Genomic DNA, 17,804 nt, shown 5'->3' with positions numbered 1-17,804 from the left:
GTCACCACTCGCCATTGATTTACGATTCCATTGATGATATGTTAATTGAAGTGTAATGAATCACAATAATAGGGTAGTTTGTGTGGGAATGGTCCATTTTCGATGATTGTTCAACCCTCGGTAGAGTTCAGAGCGAGCCGCGTGTTGACTCGCGTTTTCAACAAGGGCATTTAACACGTAATTAATGCTGAAACTGGACGAGTTGGACCGGTGTGTTTTTTATCTTTGCTCAGTCTGCTTTAGATAAACACTTGCACAAATGCCCGGCCACAGTTTTGACTGCCAAATGTAAACGGCAAAAAAGAACAGTGGGAGAGGGAGTGGGAGCTTTTTTTTTTCTCCTTTCATATTTGGATATGCTTTAATGCTTTTATTCAAATGCACCTGAGATATTGCCCCACAGTCACTTCTCAGTTTACCATAAAAATAAGATTTTGTTTCCTCCTTCTTTTTCATCTTTCCTTGCCTGGGTTGAGTGCTCAGTTAGGAAAGCTGTGTGCATGCAGATCAGGGGCCGCCCAGGGGGAGTTGAGTCAGGGCAGAGCAGGTACAGGTACACTGTGTTCACCACTGGGGGGCAAGACGGCCTCTACTGTCAGCATCGTGAACAAGTTTTTGTCTTGCAAATAAACCACTCACTCACATCAGACAGCCTCCATTGTTCATGTGTTATCATCAGTGGGTGTAGTTGTAGTTAACAGACCAGGATGTGTCTGACGGTGACAACAGAAGGCTACGGGACGGTAAAGCTCCTTCTGCCCCCGAGCTGAAGTGGTGGCTGTGTGTCGGTAGCAGCACAGAGAGGTACACTCCAAACACAGGGAAGCACAGGAATGCAGAGAATTGATTTCTTTCTGATGATTTCTCAGAACCCGTATGAGACTCGTTTGTTATCAATTCTAATCAAGAGCAACTGGTGGGCAATGCTATTAGTAGCATTTAGTTCACACCCATGTGTTTCTTGCTATAAATTGGCTCTTGGGTGCTGTTGACAAGCATTATGGTCTGCAGTAGTAATCATTTCATAATTATAAATAATTCTCCATCTTGTGTCCGCAGGGCAAGGAGGCTGTTTCACCACCGCTGGAACTGAAGATTGCTTTAAATAAGCAAGCCCTTGTAGAAGGTAAACACCCCATCATTCACCAGACTCTAGTCCCTGCATGTGTGTGTGAATGCTGTATTGAATTGGCTTAATAATTAACTGAATGCAGCAGGGTTGTCTTGTTTGTGTACTGTAATTTGAGTGTGTTTGTGTGGGGTGAGAGGTGGTGGGAGGGTTCAACAGGTGCACTCTGTCAGTGGTTTGAGAAGCCGCTGATGTCAGACGAGCATGGTGAGTAATAAAGGGACAGTTACCCCTGTTAGGCAAATTAGTTAATAAGAAGTTTCATAACTATTTTTTAAAAATGCTGCACTGTTGAAGAACTTGTCTGAAATGAGGAGAGGAGGAAATGAGGTTGCTCAGTGCGGAGGTATTTGTTTGTACGTGTAAAGCTGAAATATGGTAATACCATGTTTACCAAACAAGAGGGGGGGTGGTTTACCGCTCTCTGTCTTGTTATCGTTGGCATCTCAGCCATTCTAGTGGATATCTTGTGCTTGCTCCTCACACCGTCTCCCTATCTGAGAAGGTTTGAGGCCCCCAGGATGTGAACTTTTGGCTGGAGTGCAACGGTGAGGCAGAAGAGTTGGACTGTGTGTGTGTGTGTGTGTGTGTGTGTGTCGGGGGGTATTAACACTTCAGGGACTGAGGGCTTCAGAGGAGGAGTGTGTCTGTTTTCTGTCTAATGCAGCTTCATCCTCACCATCATCTCTTTCTCTCATTCTATTTTTTGTTTTATCTTTATCACGTCTTACCCGTCTCTCGCTCTCACTCTCCCTCCGTCACATGTTGGGACTTGTAAGTAGAAAGGGAGGACATGTAATGCGCCAAATAATGACTGAACATTTGAGCATTGTGTTTTTTTGTTTGAGGCTATTACAGAACATCAAGGTTGTTCTCAGCAACAAAATATGTGAGATGTAACTCTGTATTAATCTGTGGGAGTGTAACCGGTGATTGAGCTCATTATATGATTATTAAAATATACAACAACAAGCCCTGCCCACAGTGGTGCCTGCAGAATTTTTTCATAGGGGTGGCCAGATGGGGCCACTTAATAATAGAATAGAATAGAATTTCAGGAATTTGCTCGTTGAAGTACATAGGCTAGAAGAAAACTGGGTTACACTTTACTTGAAGGTATCTACATAAGAGTTACATGACACTGTCATAACTATGACATTACACGGTCATGAACATTATGCACATGTTATAACCGTTTATGACTGCTGTCATTAAGTGTCATTTGGTTTTTGTAATGACAGCTTGACATTGTTTGGGTTGTCTTGATTATGACAACATTAATCAAAGTGACATTACCAGAAGTTGTCTTTGTCATGACAACTTGAAATTAACAAGAAATGCACCTCTTTTTGTGTTAATGACAAGCTGACATAATGATTATTATTGTTATGACAAAGACATCTTCTGGTAATGTCATCCTGGTTAATGTCAAGTTGTCATAATAAGGACACCCAAAACACATTTAATGTCAACAAAAACCGAATGACACTTAATGACAGCAGTCATAAATGTTTATGACATGTACATAATGTTTATGACAAGTTCATGACAGTGTCATGTCATAGTTATGACAGTGTCATGTCACCCTTATGTCGATTCCTTCAAGTAAAGTGTTACCGAAAACTCAATATGGAGAGTTAAGGAATCGCATCTTTATATACTTTGATTTCTTATTTTACAGCTTACTAATTTGCTGATGTGTATAGAATAATAGACCGAATCATAATGTGTGTTTACAATAACTTCTTAGTAGAAAACCCCCATGTCATATACATGAGCAAATGCTGCATCTGTTGGTTAGTTTTTAGTTACATTTAAAAAGACCCAACAAATGTTTTTACCACTTTACCTTTCTGTCAGACAGCCTTTACTAATGGGGGGCTGAAGCCCTTTTCTCAAAGCCACTAAACTGCACTGGCAATAACTCGTAATTTTACTTTGCAGAACACAGGAGTTGCTGGTCTACCGCTACCTCTATTGGTTAGTGGGTAAGATAAAATGGAGAAAATATTACAAATGTGTGCACTTACACTGATGTTGATTTTATATTAATATGGTCATTTTAAGGTGGCTAAAACAAGTTTAGCTGTGGCCCCCATCAGCACCCAGTCTGCCTACAGCAATACATTCAGTACGTTTACATGCACAGCTTAATCGAGCTATGCTCAAAATTCGATTTTGGCGTCTAATCGCTGTCCTTGTCCCAGTTTACATGCAACTGAGAAAATCGAATTGCTGACGGGAACGCGTACTCCTCCTCAACACTAGGTGGCGGTATGCGTCGTTTCAGCGGGTTAATACGGCCCCCTTTCCGGTTGACCTATTACGTCACTTAATAATAAACAACTGGAGTCAGGCGGTAGACCAGCATTTTCGAACAACAGCAAGATGGATAATCGTACAGCTTTGTTCATCTCGTACTTAATGTACGTGTTACTGATTGTGCAGATAAGGTGCACGCTATCCCTCGTGGTCATGGTGATTTCGAGAGGCAGACAAGAACGCTGTATGCTGTTGGAGGGCTACAACAATAGCATGTCTTGTCTGTTCCAGGATCATACGCCAGCGCGGGGGGTGTGGAGCATGCGCACATGCATTGTCTAGTTTAACTACGATTAAGGCATATACATGCTGGAGAAAATCGAATTCCAATCGCATTATCTGGGTGTCTTAATCGGAGTTGGAGAACTCCAATATTAGTCGGAGTAACACGTTTACATGCACTTCAGTTGTCCAGTTATAGTCAGATTAAGGCAATAATTCATTTTTTTTTCAAGTGTCATGTAAACGTACTGAGTGTTTAGCTTTTGGTTTATCAAATCAATTGCCAGTTGTTTACCGGAAAGTGATTGTTGTTGTTAGTGCGACATCACATTGATTTGGTCTGTACTGGTGCAGTTAACATTTTGAGTTCTACAACAATGTTTTATGCGCTATGTATGTAGGCTATACATGTTACGTGATACATTGTTATTCAAATAGGCTGGTTGCCCTTTCCCTTAAAAAGACAAATATACAGCTTTAATTTGAAGGAGTACATTGATTGTAAGGAGCAAAACATTTACAAGGAATAAGTTTAGGGGAGATTTGTGGGTATCTTGAGGTGAGAGTTCAAGGGACCCCTTTGAAAGTTGTTCCCTTGCCAAAATTAAACCTAAATTTGGAACTTTATTTAGCCCCTATCTTGACTACCTACGCCAACATGGTTGGTACTGGTAGATGCCTTAGAATGTCTAGTTTCACAAGATTCCACGATCTTCCAGCTAGCTTTAAAAAAGCATGAGCATGCCTCAGCCTCCTAAAGACAGTAATTTAGGCCTCTGATTATTTTTACAAGGGGTGCCACTGGGGAGGCCAGCAATTGTATCAGGGGGGCCACGACCCCCCTGGCCCCCCTTGGGAGTGCCACTGCCTGCTAATGGAGAGATATACTAACATAGAACAGGATAACACAGCTTATTCTCCTTGTTTTTCTCGTGGGAAATAATAGTATTTTCATAGGAACATTTTCAAATCCTTTTTTTCATAAACTCCTGCTAATAGCTGATATTTAGTTTGCATAAGTTTAAACAAAATGCTAAATTTAAACATTTCCATGCCAGACAAAAAGTAAGAATGTACAAATGGTAAATTGTTCCACCTAGAATATATTTCTTCCAACAGCATTTAGTTAAAGCATTGAGCAGCACTACAGTAAAAATGTAATAAATACAATTACGTCCTAGATAGACGAGATGATGACACTTCAAGGCCACTGTCAGATTTTCAACGAAGCCATCACTGATTAGTTATTCTCATCTTAGATATTATCTGCTGCAGTACCTCCATAGAATCTGGAAAAAGCAAAAGCAGCTGTAACTGTCATCATTACAGTTAGCAATGGCTGCAGGATTTCAGCCAGACTAGTTTTGTCTTCATTGTAAGAGGAGGCCCTCATCACCACAATACGTCGCACAGCCTCTGCTCCTCTTTTATTTGGTTCAGACAATTACCCCCACATTTGGAAAACAGACTTGGAGCAAATTGAAGTGGAGGATTCCTGCTGCTGCTGCTGTTTATCTGGACTGCATTCTCCGCATAGTCAGGTCTGCTCCAGCAGGCCCCTCAGCTGCCTGCTCCAGATGTAAGATCAGCCTCGAAATCCTCCAAATGGTTGTGTAATTAATGTTAATGTGGCAAAAATCAGCCTAATGATTGACACAACTTTCCAATGTGATTTTGATTGCATCGCTAATGCAGAAATCCCTGCAGCAGCTTATGGGATTACTACGTCTTGGTGTTTAAAGCTCTTTAATACAGTGTATGTGTTTGTGAACGAGAGCATGGTGTTCATTTTTGTCTACATTTGAAGCAACTATGCTTTGTGGAATATTTATCATTAATTGAAACATTAGAACAGTCGTAAAGCAGCCTGACAAAAGTTTAGATTTGGAATACTTCTCATCTTATGGACACATCTGAGCGATAGAGGGCTGCTTCTGATGTGTGCTGTGTGTACGCCTGCTTTCTTTTTTTTGGCCAATTTATTCAGACCTGATGACATCCAACTTCCCAGAAAAGTGCCTCTGCTTAGAAGAATCCTCAGATGCCCAAAACATGTTTTCTCTGTTTTGAGGGCTTCAAAATGTTATCGTCTCATGCCGGACTTCATTTGAATTTCATGAATCCATGTAAGGGAGAGAAGAACACATCATGCAAACACTCTTGTAATTCGTCCTGTGCTGTAAATGCTTTGGTTTATATTGCCTTAGTTTTAGCCGTTGAGGTTGCTTTATTTAATCCACTTTTTTTATGGAAGTGTTAAGAATAAACAAGTGGATTCATGAGTTAGACCCGCAGAAAGGTCGTGTGCAGATTTATGCTGGGATGAAAATAGGGCCTCTGTAATAGTTCCCTTGACTGCATTTATTGCTTACTTTAAAAAAGTAATTTCTTTATATCAGCATCAAGCTGAAAATTGCCATGTATTAGTATTAGGCTTGGTAAGCTTCTAATTCTGTGGCATTTACAGCTGGCTGTGTTTCCATGCATTTATAACACTTTGATTCTTAAGAGCTCCTTTAATCGCTTATGCCTAGCTCGGAACATAATAAACAACTCGCTGTAGCAAAAGTGCCACATGGGGGAGATTTCTAGCAAGAAAGTTAAACGCTTCTGTCACTGGCAGTTTTGTTGCTGTGTTTTTCATGCACCGCAAGTACCGTAATCTACTCTCTGAGCTTGGCTGCTGTAGTTAAAAACAGTGACAGGCAGAATAGATGCAAGGCAGCGTGAAAATGAAAAATTACAATCCCTACAAAGACGTCACAATGGAGAGCGAGGCGGGGACGGCGTGCTTCTGCCTTTTCCTGTTGATCGAGATCACAGGACGTGTCAAAGCCTTCTAAACACCCTCACCTGACCGCCGTCTGCTTTCCCTATCTGATGCTCTGCTCCCATGGCTGCATCAGCTGCTATCAGAACACACACACACGCTGGCAGATCGCCCACCTCTGTATTGTCTGGCTAAACAGGTTACGCAGTTAAATGCATGCCTCATGCCCAACACAATATGTCACACAATGGAGCAACATTCTTATTTTCTCTTGCATCTCCTGCAACTTTTATGTGAATTATCTTCTGCTGTGAGGTAGAAAGAACTGCACTGATAATGTTATCACAGATGTGTTATCTCGAAGCTACTTAAAATATCTTTTTGGGGAAAAACGCGTTGGCAAGTTTCAATCTATTTTTCTATCAGCATCAAACAGACGTGTCTTCTTTTGGTCTGAAACACACTGTATAAACTCTGGTCTGCTAGGTGGAGTGAGAAGCTTTGATAAATGTCTCCCTGCTACCAGGTGCAGACAGCTAACGTGACGCAGTCTTTGTGCGAGATTGAGTGAGGCGACAGCAGTAAGCAAATTCCGTCAGCAGATGAGTTGTCTTACAGCAAGATGAAAAGAAAATCACAAAAGTGAGGAACGGTGTCAAAGCCCTCTTTTGTTTTTTAGCTTTGGCCTTGTGCCTCTGCTTCAGAAAAGATGAAATAGAACTAATAACTTGGATTGATTTGTTGTCTTCTGAGCAAAATGACTATACAGTTTTTTTTTTCTGCGGTAACCTGGGCCGGCATCTGTCAGACTGCCTTTACTGCAAAACAATATACTGTAGCAGAACTGGAGGGATATCAAATATAACTCAATATATGTACATACTGTCCCTGCTCCCCAAAACAATAGTATACAGTTATATATTATGACACATTAGAAAGGACACTTGTTTATGGTTTCCAGTCTGTCCGGAGAAGGTCTCTGACTATGTAAGGGAATTCAAAAAAGTTCCTACAAGGCGCAGTCATTCTTATTTGGATAGTTTTGACTTTGTTGCAATCACTTCATGTCATGGTAAATATCACTTTGGCAGTCCTTTGCTTTCTCCGTTTATTTTAGAAAACAAATCCCTTTTAGGGATAAAGCACCTGGTGGGGCTACTTAATGGAATGGCTTCAGCCCTACGCAAATAAACAGCTTGCATTTTTGGTGTGAGATTAGGAATGAGGCTGAGAGAGAGAGAGAGTCAGAGAGAGAGAGAGAGAGAGAGAGAGAGAGAGAGAGAGAGAGAGAGAGAGAGCTGGAGTGAGGTGGGTAAAAACCAAACAAAGAAAGTCAACATGTGGAGAGGACAGAAGTGGAGAAGTTGCACGTCTCTTTCCACCTAAAGTTGACTGTATGTACTGTATGGCTGTAGAAATGCATGTGAACATTTGCACGTTGTGAGCTTTGAACCTGGACAAGATTAGCTTTTTTTCAGCATCATGCTGAGGTAAATCAATTTTTTTTGAATAGTTGACCAGTGAGTCAGCAGGAGGATATTATTCAGAAAGGCTGGGAAATATCTCAGTCTTTGTTTTCCACACTACAAAAACATGCATTTATGCCTTTTTTTTAACCTGGGAAAGATAATGTGGTAAGCAGAGCCAAAGAAAAGGGAATGAATAAGTAGAAGAACAACCAGTGACCAGTGTAACATAACATTTTTCTTAAATAGCTCAACATGCTGTAGAAATTAGTGAGAAATGGAGCCTTGAAACGAGTCATATCTATCAAATAACAATAATATCAAACAGTTTATCATGTTGTAGAGTGCTGCGGGGATGACGTGTTTGTAGGCCTACCTGGAAGTTAACATCGCTATGGTTACCTTGACAAAAAGCCAATAGGACTATTCCATTGGATTTTGTATTATTGCCAAAAAAAATGTCTGTGGCAACCAAATGTTTATGATACTTGTACGTTTTGTTCAGCAAGATAATCTTCACAAATGAACAACACATTTATCATTGTGGACGCGTAAATGCAAACACCAGAAGTAAAAAGCTAACATTAGGCTATAAACAAACTACACAAGGGTCGCATGTTTTCACCATTTCCACCACAACGAGGCTGTGAAGCCCTGTTCATCGTGATGACATTCTGTAGTCTCATTTAGCCACTTTAAGACACATAAAAGCTTCAGAATTATCTTTGTGGGGTAGAACAAAACGTGAAAGTCTCTTAAGCTTGTGTTAACCGCAGACCTTAATTCAGGCATCTAACCAAGCACCCATTCGAAAAAACCCACTGACTTTTAGATGAGGGAACTGTGAGTGCTACATTGCTAACTCTTTTGGGGCGGTTTAGGACTCATTCCTGCACCATTCTGTGTCATTCAATCAGTTTTTGGAGGGACCAATTATAGGGTAACAACAGCTGGTAAACTTCACACACACTAGCCAGCCAGGCTAGCGCTTGTCAGTCACAATAGTTCTCTGAATTTCTTTCTATATTTTCTCTGTACCAGGGCCTTTTACTCTACTCTGCCATTCTGTTCTGTGATTATGCATCATTTTATTCAATAAAGAGCCACTGATGGAGGATAAAAGCTCTCCAAGCTAACTAGCTTACTAACTGTCTGTTAGCAAGCTAGTTAGAACTGTTGCTAACGGTAGAATAAAAGTGAATAGTGCAACAAAATTAACAAACGAAGATAGCTTAGGCTCTCTGGCTCAATGTCAAAACAGTTGTCAAAATTCTGATGCTGATTTACTTTGCCCATTTGTAATGAGTTGGTTTTGCAGAGAAAGTTTGTGGTTTTTAAAATGCATTTGTGAGTGCACCATAAGTCATAACGTGTGTTTTGGCCGTTTTTGTATTTCAAGCGTTAGTACTTTGAAAGTATTTCTCATGTCACGAAACCGCTGACAGTGAATCTCGTAAATGTTATTATTATACTGTTGGTGATCTGTTGGTGTTTTGTTAGGGTGACTTGCGTGGATCTGACTCCTACCTGACTGCCTGCTCTCATCTCCAGCTCTCTAAACTCTGTCAGCATAACAGAGGTCCCCAGGGACACCAGTAGTCAGTAACCTTATATTTTTAGGTTCGTAAATTGTACCAAAATTCACTAATACGTAGAACATTACTACAGATTGTCCTATGAGCTTTCGCTGCGTTACTACCAGCTGGTCTGACTAGCTCGTAGCCAGCTGTCACATCTCTGGTGGTTGACCATCTTGGTCAGGTACCCTTCTAGTATCTGTAGTGTTGCCATGTTGATATAAAGACATCATTATTAGCTAGAAAAGTGTCTGAATATTGAAAAAAATACGAAAAACATCTGCACTATTACAAACCGGGCCAAATTTTTGGCAACCCCTCCAAGTAAATATTTTTCCCAACATAATCAATCCTAAAACCGCCCCAAGTGGGTAGAAAATTGCTCAGTATGGCATTTTATTGGCTGTAAAAAGTTTCCCACCCAGATTCAGTTATTGTCAGTGTGTGGTGTTAGCCAATCAGGAGCCACCGGGAAAATCCAAACATATTTAACCACACCGCTGTCGGATAGAGAGAAGTACGCCCTTCGGCACACAGACTGTAGGCAGTGCTTTGTTAGTCATTACATGTATCTGTAATAATGTGAGAGTAACAAGTAAAATTTATATACACACACAACACAACAATAACGACAACCATTTGTCATTAAAATATGTATTTAACAATAGGAATTGCAGGTGGGGTGGCACCACATCGCCCTTAATGGACCGCACGCCACTGAGTTTCAATTCTGTTTCACTCGGGTAAAGTTCCTGTTCAGGTACTTCACATTTAGGAGCACATTGAGTCTTTGGCACACTTTATCAGTTGAAAAACTAGGAATTTGTATAAAAACAAGTTTAAATTCCTCAAAGTAAGGTATTGGGGAAAGAAGTGCAGTTTAGAGGCATCATATCAGGGCTGGCATCGACAAATGAAATGATGCTGAGTTTGATATTCTGCACTCTCTTACTTCCATGATCACTTGCACTGTCTTTCAGTGTAGCCAAAAACAATATTTACATACTTTTCTAGTATAAAATAGTGATTTTATTAATGCAAGACCATTGTTTTTACAGTTGTCTATGAGAGGGTTGCTAAACAGTACAGTGAGTCAAAGATGGTGAGCTAGTGTGGAAGTATGGACAAACTGTAGAGGAAAATATGCGTTTTCAAATGTAGCTGTCTTAGTGTGGACACAGCCTGAGGGGGACACGGAATGCGAGCGGCTATTTCTACCCAAATGTGGGTTTATTTATGTAATCAAATGAAAAAAGGTGGAGGCATTTTTTAAACTGATATTTATTTACAGTTTTTCTCTTTTGCTCTGGTTTTAGCCTTGGCTCCTGCGTTGTTTTCATAAACAAAGTCTCTCTGGCTGGCTAGAAAAAACACAGGGCCGCTCAGTGCACTGAAAACAGGAATGACAAACACCATTAGCTGAAAAATTTCCATCTCATTGCAACTATGTTATTGTTTACTTTACCATACACGTCCTAATATGGTTACCTCCCTGTCAAAGCGGTCCAGAGCAGAGCCGAGGGGCCCTCGCAGGGAGACGCTTTCAGCTGCCACTTAGACAATAAGAAACAAATGTCACAGCTCGGCAAAATAGCCTGGCTTTCACGGCCTTACAGTACTTGGCCTTCCACGCTGCTGCTTGGCGCAGGCTCCCGTGTGATATTTATCTACTCTCCACTGTTAGATGCCCTCACAATGTACCCCCACCCCTCTCCTTCTCTGTCCCCTCTCCTCTGGTCTTTCTTCCCTTCCTTCTGTCTTTCTTTGTCTGTATCTCTCCATCGATCTCTGTCCCTGTCCTGGTGTTAGCTATGTGTAGGTTGACTGATGGGCCTCTGTTTGCTGTGTTAAGTTATTTATCAGGGGGTGGGGTGATGTGTTTGGAGTGGCTGCCGCCCTCCTCCCTGTGGCCGAGCAGAGGCCAGTTCAGCTGCAGGTCACGCCCCGGCCCGAAGCCGACGCTGTGTTTGAACTGGAGACATCTTGGCGATGCTCGGGACCCTTTATGATACTTGGATGAAATAGCAACCACACAAGCTCAGAAAAGCTTGGGTTACTGCAGAGGAAGTGTAACTTTCTGGAGACAGTGGCTGTTTTATTTGAATTGTTCAGAAGTTTGCTGAATTATCATTTGTAGCAGTAAATATGTGCCAGTGTGTTATTTCTCATTGCAGATTGAATAAAGTAGTGATCTAGTAATCAGCAGTGCTATCAGTTCAGTATCCAGATAAAATGTCATTATGATAATAAACCTGGACGTTACTCAGATTGCCAATCGTCTGGGAGTATTCTCTGTGGATTGTCAGTGTACAGGCCATTAGGCATTAGGGTCAGGCAACCTCACCACAGGTTAGTCTGGCAGGAGGTGGAAATGGGGCTCTTTCAGATGCATGGGCTTTCTTTTCCCCAGTTGGTGGAGGATGATGGCAGCCTCACCTCAATCCTAAAATCCTCACGTTTATGATATTTGCCCAGTATTATCTGTGCCTGCAGATGAATGGGAGGACGGAGCATGAGGAATGTAGAAGGTCAGACTGCGTGATTTACACAGTACAGAGCCAGAGAATCCTTGGGAAAATACTTGGGCCAGGATCAAACACAACGTCATGTGATATGTTCTTAACACTGACCTTTAAATTCATGCGTTTCACTGTTACCCTTTGGCAAATGATGCACCGAATGTAAATAAATTTGTATTTCAACATTTTAAAAATAACTGCAAGTTCAAGAAAAGCATTGTTGTGTGTTCATTTGTGTAGTTTGAAGTGGTGTTGGGCATGTATCTGCAAAATGATGCAGTCATGTGAGATAGAGCTTGGTGTGGGCTGATGATATTTTTTGTAAATCTTTTATAAAATGCTGAAATGCATATCTGAAATGCCAGTATTTTGAATATGCGTAGACATTCATAGTAAAACCAGCCACTTGATCTAAATTCCTGGAAAAGATTTGTGTGGTAACTGTGAGTCACAGTGACTTTGATATTTGCGAAGCGTACACTCAGAGCGAGCTCGAAGGAAGTGGTTAAATGATTAGTTATAAGCTGACATTTTTAACTACTGATGATTACAGTGATAGAATTCAGTTATGTCATATGTTTATTCATAGTTCAAGTGACTAGGACACCTTGTTCTGGGCAAAAAAACCCCACAAAAAACAGTGCAGTCTAAATTTCAACACAGTATATTTGCACTTTTAAAAGAAAACATTTGTAAAATGATAATTTTTCATAAATTCCCCTATGCAGCTCAAGGGTATTTGAAGGGGGCAAAAAATGTTTCTTACTGGCTTGCAGTTGAATAAACATTCACTCAGTGAATTCACAGTAGATATTTTATAAGGAAAAGCCTTTGTCTTTTTTTCCCACCTACTTGTTTGTTGATTTGTAAAAAGTTATGAACAGTACCGTCCCAAACACCCCCGAGTTATTGTCCCAACTGTTCCAGGGAGAGCAGACGCTTTGGACTCTTGTGCTAGCTACCGACAAAAATTCAGACAGCTAACACTAGCATCAACTGAAATTTTTTGTATGTGGAATAACTAAAAACAGTATGTTAGGAGAAAAAATATCAAAAGAGCCAACAATTTACTTACACACTTACGTAAATCAGCTGCACGGATTTCAAAACTGAATTAAAAGTGAGATATAGTCTGAAGGTCTCCACTTTGAGATTGAAGGTAGAGGGTGTGGCTGAGTATGAGCATGGTGAGTGGTATACACATAGTTGCTTTTTAACTTGCTAAAAAGATACTATCCCAACTGTACCACTGTCCCAACCGACCCCACTCTCCCCTATTTGTTCAGGCCTAACTGTAATTTCCACTTCACTGCAGTTATATTTTGTTGATAAGCTAATGGCGCTGACCTTTTTTTTTCTGAGGGAAAAAACTATACCCTCTTTGACGGTAATGAACTTTGTGAAAGCGTTGTTTACCGGCTTCAAGGTCAGTTTCTGAGAAGGGCAGCAGATTTCCTTGTAAACATATTTACAGCCAAAGATGTGTAAACACTGTAAATGTATACAGGTGGAGCAGGGGCCACACTGGCACATTTTCCTGTTTCTCTTTGTTTTTTCCTGACCTTTCCCCTGTGACACATGCATATAGGTTGCTGTAATATGCACACCAACAAAAAGCAAAAAAAAGAAAAGAAAAAGAAAAAGACTTTTGGAAAGTGTAATGATGTGCCTACACACAGTATAAAGCTGAGAGGGGAGAGAAGGAGAGGAGAGGCAGATAGCAAGGCAAATGCAGGACTAGTGGGGGTATTAAATATGAATTAATGGAATGTTGCTCAGGCACATCTCTGGGTGTAGTGTAGTGTTGAAAAATAAAATTTATGTTGCCAGCTACTAGCCGTGAAGGTGCATTTGGACTTAGTATCCTTTAATTAGAAGTGAGATATTAGCATTTCATAGGGCTTTATGCTGGGTGAGGGGATCGGCCGGCCACCGCGCCTTCATTAGCCAGCTTCTCTGTGTAATGAGTGCCATCATTAGCTGATGGAGTGGATTTGCCCTAGCTCTACCTTGAAAGGCACATCTCTTACATACTTGCAAGGAATAAGGCCTTTTAATGGATTTCTTAATGAATAAAATAACATACCACTTGTTTAAAATTTGACGAGTGCATTTCTGATGATGTACAGTGCTGCTGCCTTTTACGTTTTTGTTAAATTAATAGCAAAATACTGGGAGTGATAATAGTGGAAAGCAGAAAACAAAGGTATCCTTTGCACTTGGTGGTAGTATAGCTGGAAAAAAAAGTTGTGCGATCCATCATAAATTCTGAATTTTACCAATAATATGTGCACAATAAAAGTGCTACATCAAAAGGGTCGGCTTTCATTCATATGCACATGAACTAAGGTGTGTGTGATTTCTGTCAGAGGTCTGAGGAAGTACTCTCTGAGCTACGGCGCTTAAAACTCACCATGTTTATCAGGGGGAAAAAAGGCAGGACAGCTATTGGATAAACCTGCCTGCAAATTTATATATGTCTCTGTGCAGGATGTGTGTGCACATTCAACAACAGTCAAGACAGTCAGAGCTGAGGTGTGTTTTTTTTTCTTTTTGGTGATATGGAAGTCTCCGTAAGCCTTCGGCTGCGGCTCCATTCTCAGAATCAGCCGTGAAGTGATTAGTATTTTATTGATGAGCTCCTGAAGTGGCAAGTGTGGGAAATTGGATCTTTGATCTCCTGGAGTTTGGGAAATATATCCTGAGAGTGTGGAGCTCTCCAGGTAAAACACCCCCCCCATCCTACCAACGCACACACACACACAGACACACACGCACACACAGACACAGACAGACATGCCATTTGGGAGGGATATTCCTCCCCTTCTCCAAAACACATATTTGTTTTGGATGTTTTCACTGAGAGTCTACACGGTGATTACAGATGTTCATTAACAAAATTGCGTATTTGTTTTAAACTTTAACCAATCACTTTGATATGCTAATTACAGTGTAATTTAATTTGAGCCCTGTAATGATGATGCTGTTATTATGGACATAAATGATGCAGTTAAGCTGAGAGTAATCTCATTTGCATACTGTACATGCCAGTAAATTAAGCCCTTTCCTGCGTTGCTTCAGCTTTAATTTTCCACCCCTTTTCACACAGCATCCCTCAGCCCCTGTGCCTAATAGCAGGCCGGCTTGTTTGATGTGGAGAGCCGCTTCCTCACACTAAATCTCGTCACAATATGTAATACATAAAGGCTCTCATTATAACTCTAAGTGCTCTTTTAAGAACTTGGTATTAATAAGCAGGCGAGCTTCTTCATGCCTTGTATTGATACACAAAAACAGTTTTGTCCCTCGCCATAATCATCTTCAGCATTCCCTAATCTGCATGTAAGAAATAAATATCATCATGGCTGTGATAACGATGTGCCCGGGAATAGTTAAAGAGCCCCTAATCATATTGTATATATCCTCTTCTATGTGTTGATCAGAGATATCTTCAAAGAGGTGATTGTATTTTGATATTCCGCCTTTGAAAAAAAGATGAAGGGCATTTGGATGGTGTTTTTTTAACTAACACGTTTTCCCCCTCACAAAAAAACTAATTGAAAAATATTGCCTTATTGTATGTTTAGAGCAAATAATTTGGCTTCTTTTCTTTGTACAAATGCCTTTTTGATGTCTGTATAAAAGAGGCATATTTTCTGAAAGAGGGACACGGCTGGCCTTGATAAAAAGCTCCCGTGTCTTCATTAGAGAAGCAGCACCTCATGGTGTCTGATTGTCTGATGTTTGCAGTGAGAAGGTAAACATGTTTGTCATACAGGGGTGTATTTATGCTGATCAAACACATGGGATAGGCCGTGGTGAATGTTAAGGACTTTGGCTCACCACAGGGCTCAGCAGACAGCCTTACAAAGGTCCAAACCTACCCTACATCCCCTGCTTGCAAGCAGAGTCCGACTCCCCTTTTGAAGGTGGGTTAAGAGGGTGGTTTATGGACTTTAACACAGACAATACAATTGCCCTTCACTGAGAATGCTCCTCCATTTTGGACCATAAAGAATATTATTTTTCTGCCAGCCAATTTTCTCTGTTAGTCTCTAATTGGCTACATAAATCTTGGCCGTTGAGGGTGAGAAATGTTGCAGTGTCACACAGTGTAATCTTCACCCTTATTTACCAATTCATTAAGATTCATTGATGCAGGATCGGTGAGAGGAAATGACAACATAAATCAGGCCTCCAACATAATGACCCTAATCAGTTGGGAATTGCAGAAAATGTCATGATGAACTATGTCCTTGTATTAGTGCCACTGTACATTGTCATTGTGCTGCTTTATGAGTGGGACGCATCCTCCTGACATGGGCTGTATTTAACCAGAAAAAAAAAAGAAAGAGTTGTTAAAACCTGATTCCATTAAAACGCTGAAATTCATGTAAGGTCTTTTGGTATTTAGCCCTTCGCCCTTTATCTTAAGTTTAACTGCTTAATGGAAGGCACAAACTCCCTTCCTTTTTAACCCTCTCTGTCCTCTGTCTGCCAAGCTGGGCTTTTAAAATAATAACATGCTTCTGAGGCTGAAAAGACCCCACCGTACCACATCGAGGAAGAAATGCTCCTTCAGGAGGAAGCAGCAGGAGGGGTCAATGGACGAGACCACTCCCATACCAATGACGGGGAAGCAGATGACTAATAGCAAACTGGCTAATGTGTAAAAGCTCACACACACCAAACCAACATTAAAAAACTAGTGGAGACGTAGGCTGACTGTGCGTTGCCTCACATCGCCTATGTCTGGACCAAAAAGGTGCACATGAACACACCACAGAGATCACAACCAATGGCTTACTTGCACCTACGTTCTGTGCTTGCGTAAGAGGAAATAACTCCATACGAGCAGGTGGCAGTAATCTGTATTCGTCATTCAAAAAGGGAAACTGTAAGACCATGAAGAAGCACATAAACAACACAATCCATTGTCAAAAGAACAAATGATATTTACCATATGCAAGCAAACAATAACACTATCAGTCATGAACTGTCTTCTAAAAAAGCAGTGTCACTGTCACAGACATATTTCCAATGATGGAATCAAATCACAAGAGTTTTACTTGAGTTGGTGTGTGTGATCTTGATCGTTTGATGCAAGGTGGTCACATAATTCAGTCCAGGCTGTCTAAAATCAGTCGCCTTCTCGTCTTCATGTTCCAACAGCACCAAACAGGAAGCAATAAACAGGGTAGACAGTAAACATGGGGGAGACTCGGGGGAGGCGATAGAACATGAACAAATCTCGGTGCTCTTGCATTATGGAAAAGGAGGAGTAACTGGTGGAGTGAACAAGAGTCACTGTTAAATCCTTTGTGTATCCGAGCCACCAACCAGCAATTAACTATTATAACAACTATTACTACTGAGAAATCTTTATTTTCGAGGCATTGAGACATTTTTTGCCTCTCATTCAACAGCACAGCTAACTAACGGAGGCTGGTGGCGAATCAAGGTGACAAAATCCAAAATATTAAGTTGGTACGCAAATACAGTTTATCTTTATAGGTTATATTGATACAGATTTAACAACAATACTGTTGTTGTATGACACCTTCTATCTTGTGCTTGTAGAGTTTCTTAAAGGGACCTATGTGTAAAATTTTCCACCAGGAGCAGGATGGGAAATTATCTCAAAAAGAATTTAGTTGTAGTCCTGTGAACAGTGATCCTGCAAGATCCCCAGTCCTTGCAAAATGTTATAGTGTGTGACTCAAAACTCACTTTGTTTTAAGAAGGGTGTCAGACTTCAAAAAAAAAAAAAAATTCTCAAAGTCTTCTAGTGTATGATAG

At 40.8% G+C, this 17,804-nt stretch overlaps 1 protein-coding gene across 10 annotated transcripts in view; it reads left to right on the top strand.

Moving 5' to 3' along the window:
• The window catches only part of foxp1b (forkhead box P1b), a 185,460-nt gene that overhangs the window by 64,982 nt on the left and 102,674 nt on the right, over positions 1-17,804 (top strand). For 8 of the 10 annotated variants that reach the window (XM_078173654.1, XM_078173570.1, XM_078173541.1 and 5 more), the window contains one exon: positions 1,060-1,126. The gene's annotated coding sequence lies outside the window, so the exon portion shown is untranslated. Of the gene's footprint in view, positions 1-701; positions 805-1,059; positions 1,127-1,275; positions 1,337-17,804 lie in introns of those variants that run through there. The other 2 variants (XM_078173668.1, XM_078173683.1) reach the window with 2 other exon arrangements.

Source organism: Epinephelus lanceolatus, chromosome 1, assembly GCF_041903045.1.
Source record: "Epinephelus lanceolatus isolate andai-2023 chromosome 1, ASM4190304v1, whole genome shotgun sequence".
Taxonomy (NCBI): Eukaryota; Metazoa; Chordata; class Actinopteri; order Perciformes; family Serranidae; genus Epinephelus; species Epinephelus lanceolatus.
The sequence above is the reverse complement of the archived record's forward strand: the minus strand, read 5'-3'. Positions and strand labels throughout refer to the sequence as shown.